We start from the raw sequence: 24,171 nt of genomic DNA on the forward strand, positions 1-24,171 counted from the left end.
TTATTGGGGGAACAACCAAAGCAGGAGTGGACAGCAGAGTTAAGCAGGCTGATCCGGGCAGAGATGCGGTTCGACGAGAGCTACAGAGCCCTCCGGTGGTACGTAGTCCAAGAGTGCCCGTGGTCAATGGATGACAGCCCCACGGAAGGCTTTGGCTATGATGGCCTGGGATTGTTGTATTGGAGGATGTCCGGTGATCCCGACTTTGGGAGCGATCGGGAGTGGCGTTTGGAGGAAATAATGGAGCACAGAGAGCGAAGACTGAATGTCTCGGAAGTGCACTGGGTACAGGAAGATTTGGAATTCCTGGCCGTTCAGGAATGGGAGCTGGAAATTGCCTACAAACAGCTGCTAGACTCCGCTCAGCAGCAGGGTGGGGCTCCCTTTGCCTGGGACTATGAGGAAATATCAGCGGACAATGCTGAAATCCTGGCTGATAAATCAGCAGTGGAAAATCTGGAACTTGCCATTCCCAAAGCTGAAGTGCTGGCAACAGGGCAGAGTGCTAGCAATCTCTGCCCAGCACTGGAACCAACTGTGGAGTTCCAGGGAGCCGGGGCAGTTGGCCCCCTCCCCAGCAACAAGCTGAGGTAGTAAAGCTGTTACTCCCAGCTGAATCACTGGCAGCAGGGCAGGATGCTACTGGCTGCTGCACACAACTACAGCTTGAGCGGATATCGGTGGATGTGACTGTGGTCTCCACTCACAGCAACCCAGCGGAAGAGCTGGCAACAGAGCAGAGTGTCCGGGGCCTCTGCTCTCAACTAACAGAAGAGGGGGTTCTTGTGGTAGTAGATGGGACTTCGATCTCCACTGACACAACCCCAGAAAATGGTGCAGCACTGAGACAGGAGGATGTCGGCTTTGCTTTGCAAGCACTGGGGGATTTTCACCTAGCATCAGTGGATGGGACTTCAGTCTCCACTGGTATACCCCAGGAATGGTGGCCAGTTGGCCCAGATCCCCAACAGCATGATGAACTGAGCCCAGCCACCCTGTCTTCTCTCCAGCGGCTGAAAGGACTCCAGGGAGAAGGGCCAGTCCAGGCCTCCCCTCAGCGGCAAGCGTGTTCTCTGAGAGAGGCAGAGATTGGCTGGGTGAGTAATGCTCTGTTTGGGACAAGTTATCTGGGGTACTGGGTGGGTACCGGAATTGGGGTCTCTCCCAGTGTTAGTCTCCTGCCAAAGGGGGAGATGTGTGACAGGCCTAGCCGGGACAAGGGCTTTTGGAGAGGACTGAATGCGAGCCTCTTTCCGTCCGATTATGGGCCAGGAACTCAAAAAGGAAGGCAGATGGGTCATCCCAGCAGACAGTCCTGGAACCTTAAGACTTCTTTTCCAACATCCTCGAGTTGACCCGTTTGGGTCCCACTGCGGCTGTTGGGCTGTTTCCCAGGGGAAGTAATGTCATGGACCTTGGAGTACTGGAGTGTTTCTACTTGAAATCCTAATTCATGGATTACAGGATATACTGAGACATTTGATTGTCCATTATGTGATAACCCTGTTTTAAAGCCTTTTGATTATCAGAGGTAAATATCTTCTGTCAGAGACAGTCCGTCTGGCTAAAAACTGTGGATTGAAGGTTAATTGAATCTATTATGTGTGTTTGAAGATGTATGTGTTTACGCTAAAAGACTTTGTATTGTTCTAAAGGTCAGAAGTCTCCTGTCAGGAGTATTGAATTAGCATGTTATTATCTAAAGGAATGTAACCTCTCAGAGGTAGGAATTGAGGGCCAGATCCACAAAAACCTGACGTAACTTAAAAAATCCAATTTAAGTTACACTGGCTTAAAGTTTCTACCTAAGTGCCTGATCCACAAAGCACTTATCTAGAAAATTCAGGCTGTGTAACTAAAATTCCGCCGGCGCAAGGCGTTCCTATTCAAATGGGGCGAGTCCCATTTAAATGAGGCGCGCTCCCGCGCCGGCCGTACTGCGCATGCGCGTCGGCCGTACTGCGCATGCGCGAAGTTACGTTACGCCGAGTTTTGAGGATCGCGACGGCTTAAAGTTGCGTCAGGGAAAAAAAAAATGACAGCGGCATGCATTCCTGAGGGAGAACTCCATGCCAATTTTCAAAGAAAAAATCGGCATGGGTCCCCCCCCCAGGAGCATACCAGGTCCTTAGGTCTGGCATGGGTTGTAAGGAGACCCCCCCACGCCGAAAAATTGACGTAGGGGGTCCCCCTACAATCCATACCAGACCCGTATCCAAAGCACGGTACCCGGCCGGCCAGGAAGGGAGTGGGGACGAGCGAGCGCCCCCCCCCTCCTGAGCCGTGCCAGGCCGCGTGCCATCAACATGGGGGGGTTGGGTGCTCTGGGGCAGGGGGGCGCACTGCGGGCCCCCCCACCCCAGAGCACCCTGTCCCCATGTTGATGAGGACAGGACCTCTTCCCGACAACCCTTGCCATTGGTTGTCGGGGTCTGCGGGCGGAGGCTTATCGGAATCTGGGAGTCCCCTTTAATAAGGGGGCCCCCAGATACCGGCCCCCCACCCTAAGTGAATGGATATGGGGTACATCGTACCCCTATCCATTCACCTGGAGGCAAAAAGTAAAAGTTAATAAACACACAACACAAGGCTTTTTAAAATAGTTTATTATTCTGCTCCGGACGCCCCCCCTGTCTTCGTTATTAGCTCAATTACCAGGGGGGGCTTCTTCTTCCGCTCTCCGGGGGTCTTCTTCCACTCTCCGGGGGTCTTCCGCTCTCCGGGGGGGCTTCTCCGGACTCCGGGGGGGCTTCTCCGGACTCCGGGGGGCTTCTTCCATCTTCTCCCCTCTTCCGCTCTTGACTCGGCGAACCCCGGTTCTTCTGCAGCTCTCCGGTGCCTTCTTCTTCAGCGCTGGCTGCCTGCTATGTTTGTGTGTTAGCTCGATTTCAAACAGGCAGCCGGCGCGGTCTTCTGTGGCGTCAGGGTCTTCTGGTCTTCTGTTCTTCCGATGTTGTCTCGTCGCCTGTTGTCGCTGTAATGATGGAAGCGCGCCTTGCATCCCATTTATATAGGCATCACCGTCCCATCATGCTCCGGTAGGTACCCACGTGGTGGGTGCACGTGGGTAGGCACCCACCACGTGGGTACCTACCGGAGCATGATGGGACGGTGATGCCTATATAAATGGGATGCACGGCGCGCTTCCATCATTACAGCGACAACAGGCGACGAGACAACATCGGAAGAACAGAAGACCAGAAGACCCTGACGCCACAGAAGACCGCGCCGGCTGCCTGTTTGAAATCGAGCTAACACACAAACATAGCAGGCAGCCAGCGCTGAAGAAGAAGGCACCGGAGAGCTGCAGAAGAACCGGGGTTCGCCGAGTCAAGAGCGGAAGAGGGGAGAAGATGGAAGAAGCCCCCCGGAGTCCGGAGAAGCCCCCCCGGAGTCCGGAGAAGCCCCCCCGGAGAGCGGAAGACCCCCGGAGAGTGGAAGAAGACCCCCGGAGAGCGGAAGAAGAAGCCCCCCCTGGTAATTGAGCTAATAACGAAGACAGGGGGGGCGTCCGGAGCAGAATAATAAACTATTTTAAAAAGCCTTGTGTTGTGTGTTTATTAACTTTTACTTTTTGCCTCCAGGTGAATGGATAGGGGTACGATGTACCCCATATCCATTCACTTAGGGTGGGGGGCCGGTATCTGGGGGCCCCCTTATTAAAGGGGACTCCCAGATTCCGATAAGCCTCCGCCCGCAGACCCCGACAACCAATGGCAAGGGTTGTCGGGAAGAGGTCCTGTCCTCATCAACATGGGGACAGGGTGCTCTGGGGTGGGGGGGCCCGCAGTGCGCCCCCCTGCCTCAGAGCACCCAACCCCCCCATGTTGAGGGCACGCGGCCTGGCACGGCTCAGGAGGGGGGGGGCGCTCGCTCGTCCCCACTCCCTTCCTGGCCGGCCGGGTACCGTGCTTTGGATACGGGTCTGGTATGGATTGTAGGGGGACCCCCTACGTCAATTTTTCGGCGTAGGGGGGGTCCCCTTACAACCCATACCAGACCTAAGGGCCTGGTATGCTCCTGGGGGGGAACCCATGCCGGTTTTGTTTTTTACAAATTGACGTGGAGTTCTCCCTCGGGAAAGCATACCAAATGCCGTCGCTGCAATGGGCCTTTACAAGGTGTGACTAACTTTACACTTTGTAAAACGAGCCCTAATTTTACACTTGCAAAATAACACTTACGGCGCAAAAAAGAAGCTAGAAAGCTTTGTGGATCGCCTTAAGTGCTAATTTGCATACTAGCAACGGCATTTCGACTCGAAATGCCCCCAGCGGCGGATGCGGTACTGCATCCTAAAATTAGGCAGTGTAAATCAATTACACATGCCGGATCTTCTGTGTAACTTTGGAAAAAGCCTTTTAAGGATCGTTTCCAAAGTTACACACAGACTGAACAGCACTTAAGTCGGAGTATCTCTTTTGAGGATCTGGCCCTGAGTTCTGTTAAATAGACCGGGCTATTGTGTACATTGATTACCCCCTGGGGCTTCTGTCTCAATACACATAACAGTCTTTCTATCCAAGCTATTGGACCAATCCCTGTGGACTATTCCAAGTCCTCATTTGCATGGTTAAGGAGGACCTGAGTGAGGACTGCATATACTTTACAATTGACCAATAGGAAAGCGGTTGTTGGGGGTGGGATGTTCCAAATTCTGTATAAAAGTGTGCTGTGTACTTGAAAATAAAGAGTCCTGTTTGAACTTACATACAGCCTGCCTGGTGTTTGTTCTTAATGGGTCTGAACGGCACATAGCTGTAGTTTGGATCCCGGAACCTTGGATGACTGGACCATCAGACGTTGCAATCTGCAAGCTGACTCAATAGTAGCAGAGGAGTGTCGGGAGAGCAGAATCGAGCGAGCAAAGGGTCTCGTCACATCTACATACTCTGATTAATTAATATCTTATCATTTAAAACAGGTATTCCATTAACTTATTGAACGTTTTGTCTAGGTAAAAATAAAAAGCACCATCAAAGTAAACCTATTAAACAATAAATAAATAAATAAACAAAAGCCACACTGTAGCATAGGACGTTTAATACATACTGGTAATTTCCCTGTTGGTGTTGAGTTGAAGCTTGAAGAGCTCCTAACGCCACTGCTGTCCAACACTTCCATGTGTAATAAATAGCATGTTTACTGCATGGAAGTGTCAGATAGCATCAACACCCAGAGCTGTTCAAAATATCATTCACTACATGCCTGAATAGGTTTTAAACCTTTTATTTTACATGGTGGCTAAGTTTTTCTGTTTTTACTATAGTAACAGGGCTTTTTTGGAGAAAAACTTTGACTGAGCTATATGTATTCAAATATTTACATATTCTAAACAAGCAGTCTATAAGTTTTAAAACAAGTACTCTTTGAGTTCTGTAGCTGCAGGCATTGTGGAGTAATGCATCCTCAACCTTTACACAAAAACGCTTTCTCAGTATTTTTCAGTTATTCCAGTGAGATTTGAAAATTAAAATCACATAGTTGGTAAACAGGAGAGGAGTACATCTTGGTTATAGAGTAAGGGCCCTTTCACATGGGTGGTCCGATCAGGGCCACCTGTCAGTTTTTCAGACCTGATCGGACACTCCATTCAACCCTATGGGGCAGCGGATGTTAGCAGTGACATGTCCGCTGACAACTGCTGCTATCTGATCCGATCCTGTCTGTCAAATCCGGGTGAGTGGTGATCCTATTTTTCATCCGTCTATTGGATCGGATGAAAACGGTCAGGCGGCCCATTTTCATCCAATCTCCCCATAGAGTGGGACTCTGACAGGTCAGTCTCAGCACAATGAGCGAAGATGGACCTGTCATCCGCCTGCTCAGTGGGGATCAGTTGATCGAACAAATGGATCCGCCCCATGTGAAATTGGCCTAAGAGAGTGTAAGGCCCTTTTTTACACTGACATGTTTTTCAGGCGGTTTAGCGCTAAAAATAGCGCTGCTATACAGCCTGAAAAAATCGTGCCCTGCAGTCTTCAATGTGAAAGCCCGAAGGCATTTCACATTGAAGCGGTGCGCTAGCAGGACCACTCCAGTAGTCCTGCTACCTGCATCTTTGGAGTGGTATAGGAGTGGGGTGTTTACCGCTCCTATACCGCTTCTTCCCATTGAAATCAATGGGAAACCGCGGTAATACTGCCGGCAATGCGCCTCTCTGGCGCATTGCGGGCGGTATTAACCCTTTTTCGGCCGCTAGCGGGGGTTAAAACCGCACCACTAGCGGCCGAATATCGCGGTAAATACGACAGTATAGCGGCACTAAAAATCACGCCGCTATACCGCCACCGCACCTCCGCTGCCCTGTGTGAAAGGCCTTAGAGAGGTGGTTGTAGAGAACAGGAAACATTCAGATAGGAAGAATTATATACTTGCCTGAAGTTTGCAAACTTTACATTTATAAGGGGTGTAATATGGGGGAGTTGATATCAACAGCCAGCTGTGTGTTGTAATAGATGCAAATAGGCAAAGCAAAGTAGCTTCCTTCGACATAAACAAAAACAAGTAGTCCACACACTTGTGGCTCAAAAAAAGAAAAGATTTAGCTCACTGCCAGCATAAACCCTGTTCCATATAGGGTTTAAAGTTCCCACTTGCCTCAGAGTTCAGACAAGGGCCATAGGAGCTCAGCAGCAGTGTCTCAGCAACAAACTCCACAGTCCTCACACAACTGTGTCCAGCTCTGCTCAACACCTCACACACACCTGCTGACTGCTTCCTGGCCTTTTCAAAGCTCTCCCACAGGCAGGTTAACCCTTTAAGGACCAACTTCCCCAGAAACAGAGTTGGAATCTCTCTCCGAGCTTGCAAATTCTGAGTCCCATTTGAAGACCTAACAATCCTGGGAAAACTGTAAATCAACTTTCCCTTTTTTTGTGATCACCCCAGAACCCCTCACCCTGCATGGGTGAGAATCCCTGAACTTTGCTTCTTTTCATCCCCCTAAAACTACCACAACCTATATAATGGAAACACATATCTACCATCCAGGACCTATCCCTGATGCCCTGTCCAGTGGCTAATCTTGTTATTTTATTCTGCACATTTGTAGGGATAAATAAGCAAGCTATTGTAAAACAAAAGGTATAGGATGCCACGCACTATCAAATATGTACCAAATCCAATGAAAAATACTTTTTTTTTTTATACATTTTTAATAAAAAAAAGGGTATTCGCTTTGAACCTCATCTATTTTGACAGTATTTATTTATTTATTTTTTACTTTTTAGGGTGGGGACTTACCAGTGGCACTTTGTTGCTTCTCTATAGAAATACTATTTTTATCTTAAATAACTTAAATTCTTAAACTCTGAATCTGTACCTGTGAATGTTGTTTAAAGCTGTTTTATGTAAAACTACTTGTAATTTACTTCTTACTGGTCCCTCTGATTTTTCCTTATACAGCCGAGAAAGGGATAGTGTTGCTGTGCATTGGTCGGGAGTTGTAAGAATGAAATCTGAACACTTAAAAACCTTCATCTGGTTTGCTGGTTTCAATTTATTTCTGTGGTGCATGATGTCACTTAAATCCATAAATTGCATCATAATTTTGCTATTTACAGCTGGTTAGTTTTCTTGTATTCTAAAATTCAAATGTCTGTTTTTATTCAACAAGTCTACATCTAGAAAGAGCCAGTTACCTTAGAAATCTGTCCAGTAGGCACATTGTTTGCATCTTCAAGGTTGCACATGTGATCAAACACTGTGTATCAAAGACATTTTTCTTACTTCATCTCTTTATGTTTCTTTTTATTCTGAATATTTATATGCATTTTTATTTGCAGCATAAAAAAATGTGCAGCTTTACAATTGGCAGTGGTAGGTTTGGGGATTTCTTTTACACTAATAAAATGAAGAGCAGGTAAAGTTCAGCCTTTTATTTCAAAAGCACTGGGAATAACATTTTTATTTGATGAGATTAACTAGCTCAAATGCCTAATGTTGAGATTGGCCAGACCACTTCAAAATATGGAAATAACAATCCCTACTTGGATTTAGATATTTCAGATTTTTTTTCACTACATTTTTCACATGATAAGTGGGGTTTGGGTAGCTTTGGAAGGAAAAGGCTTAGGACCTAATTGGGTTTTTCATTAGCGGATAGCCTGTTATTCTGCAGAAATGGTCCCAGCTGTCTCTGCTGTGCCCATAGACCTAGATCTTTGAGGAAAATTGCTATGGGCTTAGCTTTTTTTAAGTAGAACTGTGACCAAACTATGGACATATGAATATTAACCAATTCATAGAAAACAGTAAATAAGCTTCAAAACAAGCCTTTACTGATCTCTGTAGTTACAAACATTATAGAGAAATTCATCTTCAATGTTCACCAGCATTGAAGTTATGTCATGTCAGGCCTTAGCACTTTGCTTTTCTCATCCTGTGCACCTTGCTTTGTCTTTACATTAAAGTGAGGATAACTTACTCCATAGTGAGGACTTGTTTTAAAGCATATTTAATGCTTTTAAAGAATACATAAATAGTTCAACATTCATACTTTGGTCACGTTCCTACTTTAACCACCTCCCGCCTGCCATATAGTAAAATGACAGGTGCAAGGTGGCTCTCTCCTTCTGGGATGACTGCATATGGTGTTGTCCCAGCCTTGCCACGCTTGCGTGCCCACAGGGGCATTCAGTGCGGCGATTGGCAGTGCACTTTGTGCCTGGTATATGGGGCATTACCAATTTCGGTAAAGAGCCGATGATGAGGCTCTTTACCCATGTGATCAGCTGTGACTAATCACAGCTGATCACATGTAAACAAGGAAATGCCTGTTATGGGCATTCCTCTCCTCCCACTGACAGTGTGTGAGGAGGGGAGAGCCGGTCAGCAGCATTACCTCACAAGGGAGATCTGCACAGATAATCAGATGATCAGTGCTTTGATTATGATTACATCCCCAACAGTGCCCAGCAGTGATGCCAATAAGTGCCCAGCAGTGATGCCAATCAGAGTCTATTAGTGATTCCAGTCAGTGCCTGCTTAGTGCCACCTATCGGTGCCGCCTATTAGTGCCCATCAGTGCCACCTATCAGTGTCTATCAGTGCCTCCTATCAGTGCCCACCATTGCTGCATATTAGTGCCTCCTTATTGGTGCCGCTTCATCAGTGCCCATCAGTGCAGCCTATCAGTGCCCATCAGTCAAGGGGAAAAATTACTTAATTACCACATACATAAACTAAAAAAAATTTTTTTGGAAAACTTTCGATCTTTTCTTTTTTTCTTTCTTAGCAAGAAATCTTATGCCCTGTACACACGATCGGCCCTTTGTCCGACCAAATTCACATTGAAATTCTGACGTAATTCCATCGGAGTAAAATAGAACATGTTCTCTATGTAAACTTCGAGAGAATTCATCGGAATTTCCGATGGAATTACTCCGATTGGGCATACACACGGTCGGAATTTCCGATGGAAAAAGTCTGCCTGTCTCTCCAAAAAAATAAATACAATTTGTTTGGGTACAGCGTTGCATGACCACGTAATTGTCATTCAAAATGCTACAGCCCTGAAAGCTGAAATTTGGCATGGGCAGGAAGATGGTGAAAGTATCGAAGATGTTAAGCTGATAGTCTGTCATTGGGGAGGCCCCATTTAATATGCTGTGCTCTAAAACTTAGATTCTGTGATGAAAAGGCTAGTGGACCAGTTGGGGTTTTCTCTATTTATTATTTTCCTTAATCAGGACTGATTTTTTATATTGAGAAAAGCCAAGTGAAATAAAATGTGTTTAATTCACTAAAATTCTGTGAAAATTGTGATTAATAAATAAGGGGAAATCAAGGTGCTTTTTGAGTGTTTAGGTGCATAAAGGACTTTAAATAACCCCTGAGAGTTAAAGTGTTATTAATCCCTAATAACAGTGGGGAAAATAAGTTTAAGATTTAAGTTTGCTACCGTATTTTCTGGCGTATAAGACGACCCCCTAATTTTCCAGGAAAATTTTTTGATTTTGGGATATACTCACTGTATAAGACTACCCCCTTCTTACTAGTCTTTCTGGAAGCTGAGGGGTAGCCAGAACCGCTGGCAGAAACAGGCTTTTTCAAATCTCACTATGCCATTACATTACATTCCTCACTGTGCCATTACATTACATTCCTCACTGTGCCATTACATTACATGCCCCCACATTGCAATCACTTGCCCCTCACTGTACCATCTCTTGCCCCTCACTTGCCTCTCACTGTGTCATCACTTGCCCCTCTCTGTGCCATCACTTGCCCATGTTTTGGAGAAGGAATGCCCCCCCCTGACAAGGGTACTTTGTAGAATAACCTAGTTAGTTACATTGGTGGATAATGGGATAACCATATTACATTGGTGGTAAGTGCTGGGAAGGTGCTTTACATGAGCGATCTGTATGATAATCAAGTTACATTGGTGGTAAGAAGAAGTAATACCCCATCACTTGCCCCCACTGTGCCTGACCGCAAACACTCACTTTTTTTTCCAGCGGTGACAGTCTCCATGCTGCTAGCGCGAGCATCAATGATTTGAAAGCCGCGCCTTCTCTTCAGAGTGTTCTGTGATAGGAGGAACACAAATTTTCCCAGCAGCGCCTCTGTTCTGTTTTCCGCCTATCACGGACGTCTTCTCATCTCGTCCGAGGATGAGAAGGCATCTGTGATAGGAGGAACACAGAACAGAGGCGCTGCTGGGAAGATTTGTGTTCCTCCTATCACAGAACACTCTGAAGAGAAAGCGCGGCTTTGAAATCATTCACGCTCGCGCTCGCAGCACGGGAGACTGTCACCGCTGGAAAAAAAGTGAGTACTGAGACCGTACCCGGCGTATAAGACGACCCCCGACTTTGGATGCATGTTTTTGCATCCAGAAAGTCGTCTTATACGCCGGAAAATACGGTACTTACAAAGATTTTTTTTTATCATCATAGGTGTATTTTAAATGATAGGGACAGAATATCAACCAAAAATCCAGAAAAAACACATGATTCATATGTTATAAATTGTGTTGCAGTTCAGTGAGTAAAATAAGTATTGTAGTGATCCCCAAGCAAAACATGACTTAGTACTTGGTGAAGAAACCCTTGTTGGCAAGCACAGAGGTAAGACATTTCTTGTAATTGGTTACCTGGTTTGCACACATCTCGGGGGAATTTTGGTCCTCTCTTTTTTACAGATCTTCTCTAAATCCTTAAGGTTTCTTGGCTGTCTCTTGGCAACTTGAAGTTTCAGCTCCCTCAATAAATTTTCTATAGGATTAAGGTCTGGAGACTGGATATACCACTTAATGACCTTATTGAGCTTCTTCCTGAGCCACTCCTTTTATGCCTTGATGGTATGTTTTGGATCATTCTTATGCTGGAAGACCCATCCGCAAAACAATTTCAGTGTTCTGGATGAGGGAAGAATGTTCTCATCCTAGATTTTACATTACATGGCCCCTTAATCGACTTGTACCTTTACGAGAGAAACAGCCCTAAAGCATAAGGTTTCCACCTATGTGCTTGACTATAGGGATGGCCTTCTTAAGGCTCGTACACACAATAGGTTAAACCGATGAAAACGGTCTGATGGACCGTTTTCATCGGTCCAAACCGATCGTGTGGGGGCGCCATAGGTTATTTAACCTTCGGTTAAAAAAAAGCAAACTTGCTTTAAAATTTAACCGATGGATTGCTAACCGATAGGGCAAAACCGATCGTTAGTATGCAAAATCATCGGTTAAAAACCTGCGCATGCTCAGAATCAAGTTGACGCATGCTTGGAAGCATTGAACTTCGTTTTTTTCAGCACGGTGTTGTGTTTTACGTCACCGCGTTCTGACACGATCGGTTATTTAACCTATGGTGTGTACGCGTGACGGACCATCAGTCAGCTTCATCGCTTAAACTAAGACAACTGTCCTTCAGACCGTTTTCATCGGATGGACTGATCGTGTGTACGAGGCTTCAGAGTCATAGTCGGCATTTCCTTTCTCCAAAGATGGAAAGTCAAGTTAATGCTCAATTTTGGTGTCTTCTGACCACAGCACTTTCCCCCAATCCTTCTCTGAATCATTTAGATGTTCATTGGCAAACTTAATATGGGTCTGTACATGTAACCTTTTAAGAAGGAGACCTTGCGGGTGCTGGAGGATTTCAATCCATAACGGCGTACCGTGTTACCAAGGGTTTGTTTGGTGACTGTGGTCTCAACTGCCTTGAGATCATTCACAAGCCCCTCCAGTGTAGTTCCCTCACTTTTCTCATGATCATCCTTACCCTGTGAGGCGAAACCTTGCATGGAGCTCCAAACCTGCAGGGGAGATATGCAAATATGCGGCTCCAGGGAAAAAAGCCCAGACCAGTGGGGCCGCATATTTGTTTACAGTTGGCGTGAAGAGGTTGAAGTGATTGTGAAGTCTGTTTTTTTAAAAATAACAAACATGTCATTTTTACCTGCCCTGTGCAGTGGATTTGCACAGGGAGAGGCTGGATCCTCCTCTTCCCTGGCTCCTTCCTCCTGTTGAGTGCCCCACAGCTAGCAGCTTGCTATGGGGGCACCCAAGCTGAGCTGCAGCTCTGTGTGTCCATTCAGATATGGATCTGTAGTTTGGCCCCCCTCTCCTGATTGGCAAACTTACTTTGATTGACAGCATCAGGAGTCAATGCTTTCACTGCTGTGTCTCAACGGGGAGGGGGAATCCTGGATGGCCAAGGGACTCATAGATATTGTTGGATAGAGATGGGGCTCAGGTAAGTATTAGGGGGACTGATGCACACAGAAGGTTTTTTATCTTAATGCATATAATTGCATTAAGATAAAAACAAAACTTCTGCCTTTACAACCCTTTTGATTGTAATGTAATGTGGTTGTAAACCCCAAAATTTTATATTGCAACTTAGCAATTCTTAGATGAAGTGGTTGCATTGGCTTTCCTTTTTTAGATGCTTTACCTTTATTTTTACCTATTGATCTGGCCAGTAAGTCTGGCCAGACCAAGACCAAAGGGGGTAATCCACAAAAGAGATACGACGGCGTATCTACTTATACGCCGTCGTATCCCTGTTTCTATCTTTGGAACTGATCCACAGAATCAGTTTCCAAGAGATAGACAGAAGATCTGACATGTGTAATTGAATTACACTGTCGGATCTTAAGGATGCAATTCTAGGCTGGCCGCTAGGTGGCGAGGCCATTGCGGCCAGCCTAGAATATGCAAATGAACACTTACGGTGATCCACGAATGTTCCGACGGGCCCGTCGCGCTAATTCTACGTCGTTTACGTCGAGTTACGGCGTGTAAAAATAGGGCTGAGTGGGGGGCGTGGCCTGGCAGGCAATGGAGTGAGACGTGCGGAGACAGAGCTCCTCTTGCAATAGATCCTGACAAACAGATTGCACGCATATTCTGGGTCTTCAAACAGCGCTGACACCGGCTGGAAGGTCCGGGGAGCAGAGAGAGAATGTCGCCGTCAAAGAAACCATCCTCAGCGGTCGACAAGCTGGCAAAATTCCGGCATGAAGGAGGAGAGGACCAGGCCAAAGATGGCGCCGGCGAGGAACGTGGGGAGGACCGCCAGGCCGCAGACACGGCGAAGGTGCTGGAAGCGATCGCAGCGCTGCAGGGCACCTTAACAACAAAGATCGACGAGGTCAAAATAGATATATCTCTAATGAGACAGGACCTAGCCACAGTGAGAGACAGGGTCACAGAAGCAGAGACCCGGATAGGAGCAGCAGAGGACATTCTGCACCCCTTACAGCAGGAAACGGAGGAACTAAAGCGCCAAATGTACCAGCTCCATGCACATCAGGACGAAATGGAGAACAGACTCCGCCGCTGTAATCTGCGATTCATTGGTTTACCAGAGAGAGCAGAGGGCAGAGAACCAGCCGACTACCTAGAAAACCTCCTCATCACAACTTATGGAAGAGAAGCGTTCTCAGTGATGTTTGCGGTGGAAAGGGCGCATAGGATACCAGCTAAGCCCCCACCTGAAGGAGCACCCCCCCGCACGTTTATCGCAAAGTTTCTAAACTTCAGGGACAGAGACACCATTATGCGGTTATCCAGAGAGAAGGGGAATATTAAGCTGGGAAATGGCCACGTGGCGGTTTTTCCGGACTTTTCCAGTGAAGTTCAGAAGAAAAGGGCGCAATTTCAGGAAGTGAAACGCAGACTCCGGGTGCTGCACATCAGATACTCCATGCTGTTTCCTGCCCGTCTGAGAGTGGAGGAAGATGGAAAAGCACAGTTTTTTGACACACCTGCTGCGGCCGTAGCATGGATGGATCGGAAGGGAAGGCAGGAATGGTCCTGTAAATGAGCGATCGTGAGTACACTTGAGATGGGGTGGAGGGGGAGGAATGGACACATACTGCCACAGGGGGGGCCCCAAAGTCATGGATAATAGCGGGACAAGACAGTGTAACTGTGCAGACACCCCTGGGGCACGAGACACCTAGCTCGCTTTCCAGCCCCCCCTCTCCCATATGGTTTGTTTCTACCATGCAGTATCTGTACAGTCAGATTGATCTGAAGGTGGCCCCCCACTTTGCCTCCCCCCCGGGCCCGGGGGGGAGGACCGAGTCCCCCATATTTCTACACCTTTAGACACAGGCTTGGATAGGGACAAGAGCCGCAAGCCGGATGCCCAGACGCATATAAAGGCCGTTGGAAAGAGACTGAGACAATGTGAAGCCTGATGCACCGAATCCTCTAGTGCAGGAGGAGCCCAGGCCTAATGTTTGCCTGGGATCACTGATCTCGCACGTGTTAGATCCACACCTGGATCAGTGGACAATCGTCCCCAAGGAAAAGTATGATGTAACGTCCTTACACACAGAAGCAAGTAATGTGCCTCCAGCTGGAGTTCAAAGCTGGATGTTTTTTGAGACAGTTTGGTTTATTTTGTTCGGGGATCAAATGCCTGCACCAGGTTTGGGGGGTGCTGGGCTGGGAGGGGGGAAGGTTGCCTACGGGCGGAGCCACCGTTGTGGCCCACAAAGGGTAAAGTTGGGTTCTATGTATTGTGGAGATGTGCAAGGTGGGAAGCAGGGGTACTGGAGGAGGATGGATATGCTTGGGAGTCAAAGGCAGATGCAATTGGTCAGTGAACTGTGGGGTAGACCGAGACGGTTTAGAAATGTATATGAGATGCAGACATGACAACAATTAAATTTCTGACATGGAACGTCAGAGGGGTGAGAGACAAAATTAAAAGAACGGCTGTTCTCGCATATCTGAAAGCACAGAAAGCTAACGTAATAGCCCTAACCGAGACGCATGTTACAGGCCATCTGCAGGCGGCATTGAAGCGTCCATGGATTGGCTGGGCATACCACAGCACACATACCAGTTTTTCCAGAGGTGTGTCATTGCTGGTGACTAAGGCCACCCCATTTGAGCTTGTAACACTGCAGTCTGATCAGCAGGGGAGGTATCTGTTTATGAATGTATTAATTGGGGGAATCCCTATGGTGTTGATAATATGCTATATCCCCCCTCCATACAGCTCTGAGATCGTAATAGAAGGCTTGGAATTTATGGCCAGACACCAGAATATCCCGGCTGTGTGGATGGGGGATTTTAATATGACCATGGATCCATACATGGATCGCCCTAGGGGTGTAGAGGGGAGAGTGGGAGTTGTTAGACAGACCAGACTAAGTAGACTTTTTCAGGAATTCGCGTTAGTAGACGTTTGGAGACAGAGACACCCGGAAGTTCGGGCGTATACATGCCACTCGGCGAGCTATGCAACCATGTCCCGTATAGACTATGTACTTATGTCAAAACCCTTGATGCCGAGAGTGACAGGGGCAGGCTTTGCTCCTCGTGCCCTCTCGGACCACTCCCCGTGCTGGGTACAGATGTCCCTGCTGGGGGTGGCACCCGAGAGGATATGGAGACTAAATCCCTACTGGCTGACAGCCCTGACAGACCAAGATAGTGTGAACAGGGAACTGACATTCTATTTTATGGAGGGGCGGGAGGCTACCTGGATAAATGAGCATTGGGATGCATTTAAAATACATGCACGTAGGATCTTAGACAACAGGATTAATAGGCTCAAAGCTTCCTCGAAGGAGGTGGTATCCATGTCTGAGAAAGTGTTGCAGGATCTGGAGGGGACCTATAATGCACAGCCATCTCTAGAAAACCTCACTAAGGTCAAGCTACAATCCAGGGTGGTATCACAACTACTTATAGAAAAGGCTAAACAGCGGGTATTTTTCAATAAGACCAGGATATACGAACATGGAGAAAAAGCAGGGAAGATGCTGGCATATCTGGCGCACATGGAGGACAGGCCTCCGGTGGTGGTGTCTTTGATGGAGCCGGACGGCTCAGTGATCACAGACCCCCCGAAGGTGGCAGATAGATTCAAAGATTTTTATGGGGCTCTATATAAATCGCAATGTCAAAACACGCCAGCGGAAATTAGAAATTATTTACATAGATTGCAGTTCCCCAAACTTAACTCAGAACAAGCTAAATTATTAGAAGCCCCGGTTACAACGCACGATATAGATAATGCAGTATCGCAACTGGCCAAATCTAAGGCGCCGGGACTAGATGGTCTACCATTAGAGTTTTATGCCACTTACTCAGAGGTCCTAATCCCTAAACTGAAGGAATTGTTTCATTCCATATTTGAATTAGAGAGGCTCCCTTCTTCCATGCAGGAAGCCCAGATCATAGTGCTACCAAAACCGGGCAAGGATCTACAATACCCAGAGTCATACAGGCCTATATCCCTGTTGCCAGTGGATATAAAGATCCTGGCCAAGGTACTGGCCAATAGACTAAATGAGGTTATTCTTTCCCTAGTGCACCCGGACCAGACCGGGTTCATGCCGGGGAAGAATACAGCAATGAACATACGTAGACTATTTATGAATATCCAAGCTCAACACGATAACACGGGGACGAGAGTAGTAGTGGCGCTAGACACGGCCAAGGCCTTCGACTCAGTCGAGTGGCCATACCTGTGGGAATGCCTTAGGTGCTTTGGATTCGGACCAAATTTTATAAAATGGGTGCGACTTCTGTACCAGACCCCCAGAGCTAGGGTTTACGTTAACGGCTGGCTCTCGGATCATATATCCCTGGAGAGGGGTACGAGACAGGGCTGCCCCCTCTCTCCACTGTTGTATGCCCTTGCTGCAGAACCCCTAGCTATCGCCATACGGATGAGCCCGGAGGTCATTGGACTTAGAAAAGGTGACACATGGGAAAAGATAGGACTATATGCCGATGATACGGTCCTCTATTTAGCAGACCAGGGCCCATCACTAACAGCGGCATTGAACATCATAGAGGAAATAGGAAGATTCTCCGGGCTCAAAATAAACTGGGATAAATCCAAGATCCTCCCACTAGATCAGTTCCCCCCATCAAAGACCCAATCGGAAATGCCACTACAAAGGGTAGCAGAGGTTAAGTATTTGGGAGTTATGGTCACCAAAAATCTACAGGAGTATGTGTCCCTTAATATAGACCCTCTATTTGAAATTATAAAATCCAGAACACAGGCATGGGCGAGACTACCTCTGGGGGTCATGGGAAGAATCAATTTAATCAAGATGATCTTACTACCCAAAATTTTGTATATGATATGGCACGCTCCCCTATATATCCCACTGAAGATATTCAAACAGATGGAGGCCATACTAAATTCCTTTGTATGGGGATCTGGCAGACACAAACTGGCATGGCATGTACTTAAAAATCCAGCGGCGGAGGGGGGTTGCTCACTACCAGATATCCAGGACTACTATGTAGCAGCTCAACTCTCTCACCTCTATCATTATAACACAGTTGAGTCGGGGAGATACAGATCGCTGGTCTGCAACAAGCCGGGAGGGGTGTTTCACACCCCCTGCCAGGCGATATTCAGAAGAGGGCAGGGGGGCTGTAAGACATCGCAGTTTGGAGCCGGTATGCTAATACACCTTCAAAAGATATGGGACATAGCACTTAAAAAGCAACACAGGACACATATGCACTCGCACACGCCGCTGTGGCTAAATGGAGGCATGACCGAATTGACATCAGTACCAGACCCACAGATCTGGGCAGCATATGGGGTTCTCTATCTCTCCCAGATCCTAACAGAAAATGGGGTCAAGCCCTTTTCGGTGGTAAGGAGGGAGTTCTCCCTTCCACAACAGTTCCTCTTCAGATACCTGCAACTCAGGCACGCAATTAGCAAACAAATAGCATCGGCAGCAGTAGACTTGAGTGTCTCACCAGTGCTGGGCATCATATTTGGAGCCGATCCGACCAAACTCATTTCCAACTTATACTATGCTATCAGGCAAAGTAAAGTAAACGGAATAACCCAGGCAGCAAGAATACAGTGGGAGCAGGATGTAGGCCCCATCGAGTCAGAGGAATGGGGGGAAATTCTGGAGGGAGTGAAGACCACATCTCTCAAGCTCTCAGACAGACTGACGCAACTGTATATAATACACTGAGCATACCTGACGCCACTGAGAATGACAAAATTCCAACCCACGAGAAGCCCACTATGCCCCATGTGTCTATTGATGGAGGGCACCTTCTACCATCTACTATGGCAGTGCTCCGACATGCAGGCATACTGGCTTCAAGTGACGCAATTTCTGCATGACAATATGGGATCACCAGTGGGAATGGACCCAAAACTGTGCCTACTGGGCCTAATACCAGACGTTGAGGTTGACAAATACCAGTCCATATTTATACAGGAATCACTGTTTGTCGCAAGAAAAGTGGTAGCCAAGACATGGTTGCGAGCAACGGCTCCATCCTTACGGGATTGGAAGAAGGAAATAAATGCTGTATTACCCTACAGGAAAATGATATATAAACATAGGGGCCGTCCACAAAAATTCTCTAGTGTATGGGACAGGTGGTTAGAGGATGGGGAAACGTGCACAGTATAACCCAGGAGTAATACAGGGAAGGAAGTGGGTGAAGAAGAAAATGTATGACCACTGCATATTGGGAAATACGAAAAGGGATCCCTCATGTAAGATATGGCAATGGCGATTGTAATAAAGATAGGTATACATACCTGGAACATATTGTCAAGGCGGAAGGCCTTGAGTTCAGAATACATATGTTGTAAGTCAGGAGGAAATGTAACTCCTGTATTGTATGACCTGTACACCTTGAACACATCTCAATAAACTTGTTTTTTGAAGTTAAAAAAAAAAATAGGGCTGAGTCCTATTTGACTAAGCCCTATTAAGTATGGCCATCGTTCCCACGTCGAAAATTCAAACTCTACGCCGTTTGCGTAAGACGTCCGTGAATGGCGCTGGACGCCATTTACGTTACCGTCTAAGAAAATGACGTCGGAGCGACGTCTGTTAGCACAATGCACGTCGGGTAATTTACCCGACGGAGCATGCGCAGTACGTCCGGCGCGGGAGCGCGCCTAATTTAAATGGGAATCGCCCATTTGTATTAGGAACGCCTTGCGCCGGACGGAGTTAAGTTACACCGCCGCAAATTTCCAGGTAAGTGCTTTGTGGATCGGCACCTAACTTGGGAGATTTGCGGCAGTGTAACTTAACTCTGAAAAGTTAAGTTGCGCTCGGCGGCTGTGGATCTGGCCCAAACTGTCCAGCAAAAGTGTCAGTTGGAGGGTTGAGACAAACTATTTAACACTAAGAGAGGAGCTTACCATGGTCAGCTTTTATTTGCTGTAACTGTTTAAAAATTGTTAGCTGAAGCTTGGATTTAATTTATTAGTCAAGTCCACCTATATCTGCTAGAGCAGTGTTTTCCAACTCCAGTCCTCAAGGCACACCAACAGGTCATGTTTTCAGGCTTTCCATTATTTTGCACAGGTGATTTGATCAGTTTCACTGCCTTAGTAATTACCACAGCCATTTCATCTGAGGGAAATCCTGAAAACATGACCTGTTGGTGTGCCTTGAGGATTGGAGTTGGAAAACACGGTGCTAGAGAATCTAACACTACCTTCTCCATAGGATGACAGTGCAGCTGTCCAAAGGTGTCTCGGTTGCTCCTCCATCCAGAGTAAAGAAAATATGTGTTATTGGCTGGATCACAAAGTGAAAATAAAGGATCAAAAAATGCATAGGGTTTAAAACAGCAAAAAAAGGAAATGTGATAATGCACAAATGGCAGTCAAAAACACCAAGTTAATAAAGTTCTATCTAAGCAAGCAACTTATTGATTAAAACATAGTACTGTATTCTTGTTTCAGTGAAGCTCTGATGACAGCAAAAAACATATTTACTTGCAAAGTCAGTTTTGCAGAAATCACTCCTTTTATCCCTATTCCTGAGTTTACACCCCATAAGTAGGAGTGGTCTTAATTGATTGTGCTGTGAACATGCAGGCTCATGGGATATAAACGTGCATGTTGTAGAGGCAGCTGGAAGAAGAAAGAGCAGTCAGCTGTTGGATTGTGGTGGAGGTAAATAAAATGAATATTTTTGTGTTATGTTACTTTTCTCCTGAACTACTCAAATGTTGCTTTTCTTTCCTTATATTGTTTTATTTATTTTATTTCCTTTTATTTCTTGATCTCTCTCTCTCTCTCTAAATATATATATATATATATAATATATGTATACAGTACAGACCAAAAGTTTGGACACACCTTCTCATTCAAAGAGTTTTCTTTATTTTCATGACTATGAAAATTGTAGATTCACACTGAAGGCATCAAAACTATGAATTAACACATGTGGAATTATACATAACAAAAAAGTGTGAAACAACTGAAAATATATTTCATATTCTAGGTTCTTCAAAGTAGCCACCTTTTGCAGCAGACACATCTCTAGAACTGTTAAGAGGAGACTGTGTGAATCAGGCCTTCATGGTAGAATATCTGCTAGGAAACCACTGCTAAAGAAAGGCAACAAGCAGAAGAGACTTGTTTGGGCTAAAGAACACAAGGAATGGACATTAGACCAGTGGAAATCTGTGCTTGGGTCTGATGAGTCCAAACTTGAGATCTTTGGTTCCAACCCCCGTGTCTTTGTGCGACGCAGAAAAGGTGAACGGATGGACTCTACATGCCTGGTTCCCACCGTGAAGCATGGAGGAGGAGGTGTGATGGTGTGGGGGTGCTTTGCTGGTGACACTGTTGGGGATTTAATCAAAATTGAAGGCATACTGAACCAGCATGGCTACCACAGCATCTTGCAGCGGCATGCTATTCCATCTGATTTGCGTTTAGTTGGACCATCATTTATTTTTCAACGGGACAATGACCCCAAAAACACACCTCCAGGCTGTGTAAGGGCTATTTGACCAAGAAGGAGAGTGATGGGGTGCTGCGCCAGGTGACTACCTCTTGAAGCTCATCAAGAGAATGCCAAGAGTGTGCCAAGCAGTAATCAAAGCAAAAGGTGGCTACTTTGAAGAACCTAGAATATGAAATATATCTTCAGTTGTTTCACACTTTTTTGTTATGTATAATTCCACATGTGTTAATTCATAGTTTTGATGTCTTCAGTGTGAATCTACAATTTTCATAGTCATGAAAATAAAGAAAACTCTTTGAATGAGAAGGTGTGTCCAAACTTTTGGTCTGTACTGTATATAGAGGTATAATACATATGTATGTATGTATGGGTATATACTACAGGTGTTATTATCCTTAAATGAAGCAACAGATTATGGAGTTAAAAATCTCGGCTCAGGAAATGATTGAGTAAAGACAGATGCACTCTCACTCCTTTGACCCCCTCCATCGAAAGAATCCCCTGTGAGTTTGAGTGGAGGACCCTGTGCGTCTGAGTGTGCCACGAGGACTCCGTGCTAAGAATAGACTCACAGGAAAAGACCCTTATATGAACTAAGCCAATCAGTTGTGCTCATGTGAATGATGTCATTTTGTCAATAAAGCTATAAGGAATAAAGGGTTCGGTCTCTTGACGGCTGGACACAGAAAGCAAGCAGTCTGTTCCTCGCTCTCTGCATGTTTTCATAATTTGGATCAACGGCAGAATAGTTATGCCCTGAAGTTGTGTCAGGGGTTATTAATCCTTTTAATTTTGGCGCCCAGCGTGGACTTTGTTTTCTTGGCCAGATGCGGCCCCCCCGAGATGTCAATGGAGTGCGACTGTGCAGACGGAGAGAGGCTGATCACCTTTACACATTCGGTAAGAGACGTTTGTTTTATGTTTCTTGCCTGTAAACTTCCGCACAGACACCCTCCATTCTCTCGGTCCGTTTCGGTCAAGCAAAGATGGGTAATCTCTTGAACAAAGTCTTTTTTTTTAAAGAGAACCCCTCACCCTATTCTGCCAGCTGACGTTTTATGTTTTATGGTGACTTGAATGTGGCTATTTCAGGTGTATGTCTGTACGGGTAGGTAATGCCTTCTCTTAAGGGTTCCTGGGCCGGAGATGCAAATTGGCTTTTTTCAGGGTGGATATGTATATATGTGTATGGTGTCACTGGATTCCTTCCTATAAAAATAAAACCATCCGTGATTTACTGGTGTTGCGTTAAGTGAGGTTGGCAATATGCACATGTAGATATGTCTGGTCTGAAGAGGGAGGTCTCGGGAAATGAGATTATGGATAGACACAGAATTTCGATGGTCTGTTTTTTTTAGTAAAAGAATGGACCAAACGAGGTGTTGAATAGGCTGATGCGTAGGACAAGGTGTTTGGTACTGATGTAGCACAGTAATTGCCTTATCAGCTTACATGTATATTACGTGTGTTCTAGCGGAGGGCTATGTGCACACGTAATATATATATTTTTAGTTATATATATATATATTCAGGGTTAGGGGTTAAGAATTAACGCCCTGCAGACAGAGGGGCTGAAATAGTCATATTCTATCTGTGTGTGTGTTGTTTACTGTTTGTTCGTGTTCTAAGCTGCTATGCATCTTTAAATGCATTTTAAGGGGGACAGAAGCAAACGTGCACAGCCTTTCCCTCCCACCTTTTTGTTTCCTTGAACAGGAGACTTTAAAATCCTATTGACAAGCTTGGGAGTGTCAGGTTTCGTCTGTCTGTAGATTCCAGGAGAAGCCATATTGACCCTTTGCTTGCTGAAAGCCTGAGGAAACAGACCAGAAGTTTCTGAGCGGCCCGGGTTAAACCTCTTTGTAGGATAGTGGCACATCTAGTATTTGTGTTGGGGAGGGTGGATTCTGTCCCATAGCTAGAAAATTAAATAAGGAAAGGTTTTTAAAAGTAAGACTGGTAAATTGCAACTGTTTCTTTGTTAGATATATATGTGAGTTTTCTCTGTTTCACGTCACAGCACCTGATAATGTTGATGCATAAGAAGGAGTTTTAGTAACTCACAATGCTTATCTTTGAAGCTTATTTTTTTTGAGCTGAGCTTAATTTAGATATTGATAGATGACCAGCCTACACTGATTTTTATCGTTCTATCAGTCAGATTGTGTACTCTATGGAGCCCTGCCTGTAGAGTTCCAGATCACCACTCCCCTTATGCCCTTCCACCTCAGCTGAGACAGCCTCACATGAGCTACCTACCCTGATGGTGAAATGTGACCCACGACCTGATACATATGTGGCTTGTTGCCTGTTATACTGTGATAATGTGGTGCCCAAGGGTTGTTACTGCGACTATTGCCCCTTCAAGAGCATGCCTGATGTCGAGTTTATGGACTGGTGCCCCTACTGCTTTCACTGTTGGTATTACCTATCAAACACCGGCTGTTGTACCGAGTGGTGATCTGACCAAGGTTTAAACTGCTGTGTGTATGCTGAGCAACACCACTGCTATCGTGGAAGCATGGGCTCTGCCTGCATGCTGTTCTATGCTGCAGGTTCCCCCCCCCCTGCAAACAGGCCTTGCTCCAGCCTGCCCCATCCTGCCCCAACCCCATGTGCCCAGTATTGAACTACCCCCTCTACCCCCTCTACCCCCTGTAAACGCAGATGGCATCCTATCCTGATTAACGCCCATTGCCCATACCGGATTCTGTGTTCTGTAACCCACCAACCCTTCTTCTCTCCTTTGTTTTGTCCAAGGGGGTATCATGCCATGTCTAAGGACAAAACAGAAAGAAGAGAATGGCGCAGACCTACCTGCTCTTACCCTGGATGAACATAATTGCTCTGAATTCACGAAGGTGGAATCCGCTCATCTACCCTCTGTCCTGTGTGCCCCGACCCCAATGCCTTAACTCACCTTGTATGTTGATTGCTCCAGATTCAGATATGGGGTAACTGAGGTGATAGAGAGTG

The sequence above is a fragment of the Rana temporaria genome, chromosome 5 (assembly GCF_905171775.1).
Source record: "Rana temporaria chromosome 5, aRanTem1.1, whole genome shotgun sequence".
In the NCBI taxonomy this organism is placed as follows: domain Eukaryota; kingdom Metazoa; phylum Chordata; class Amphibia; order Anura; family Ranidae; genus Rana; species Rana temporaria.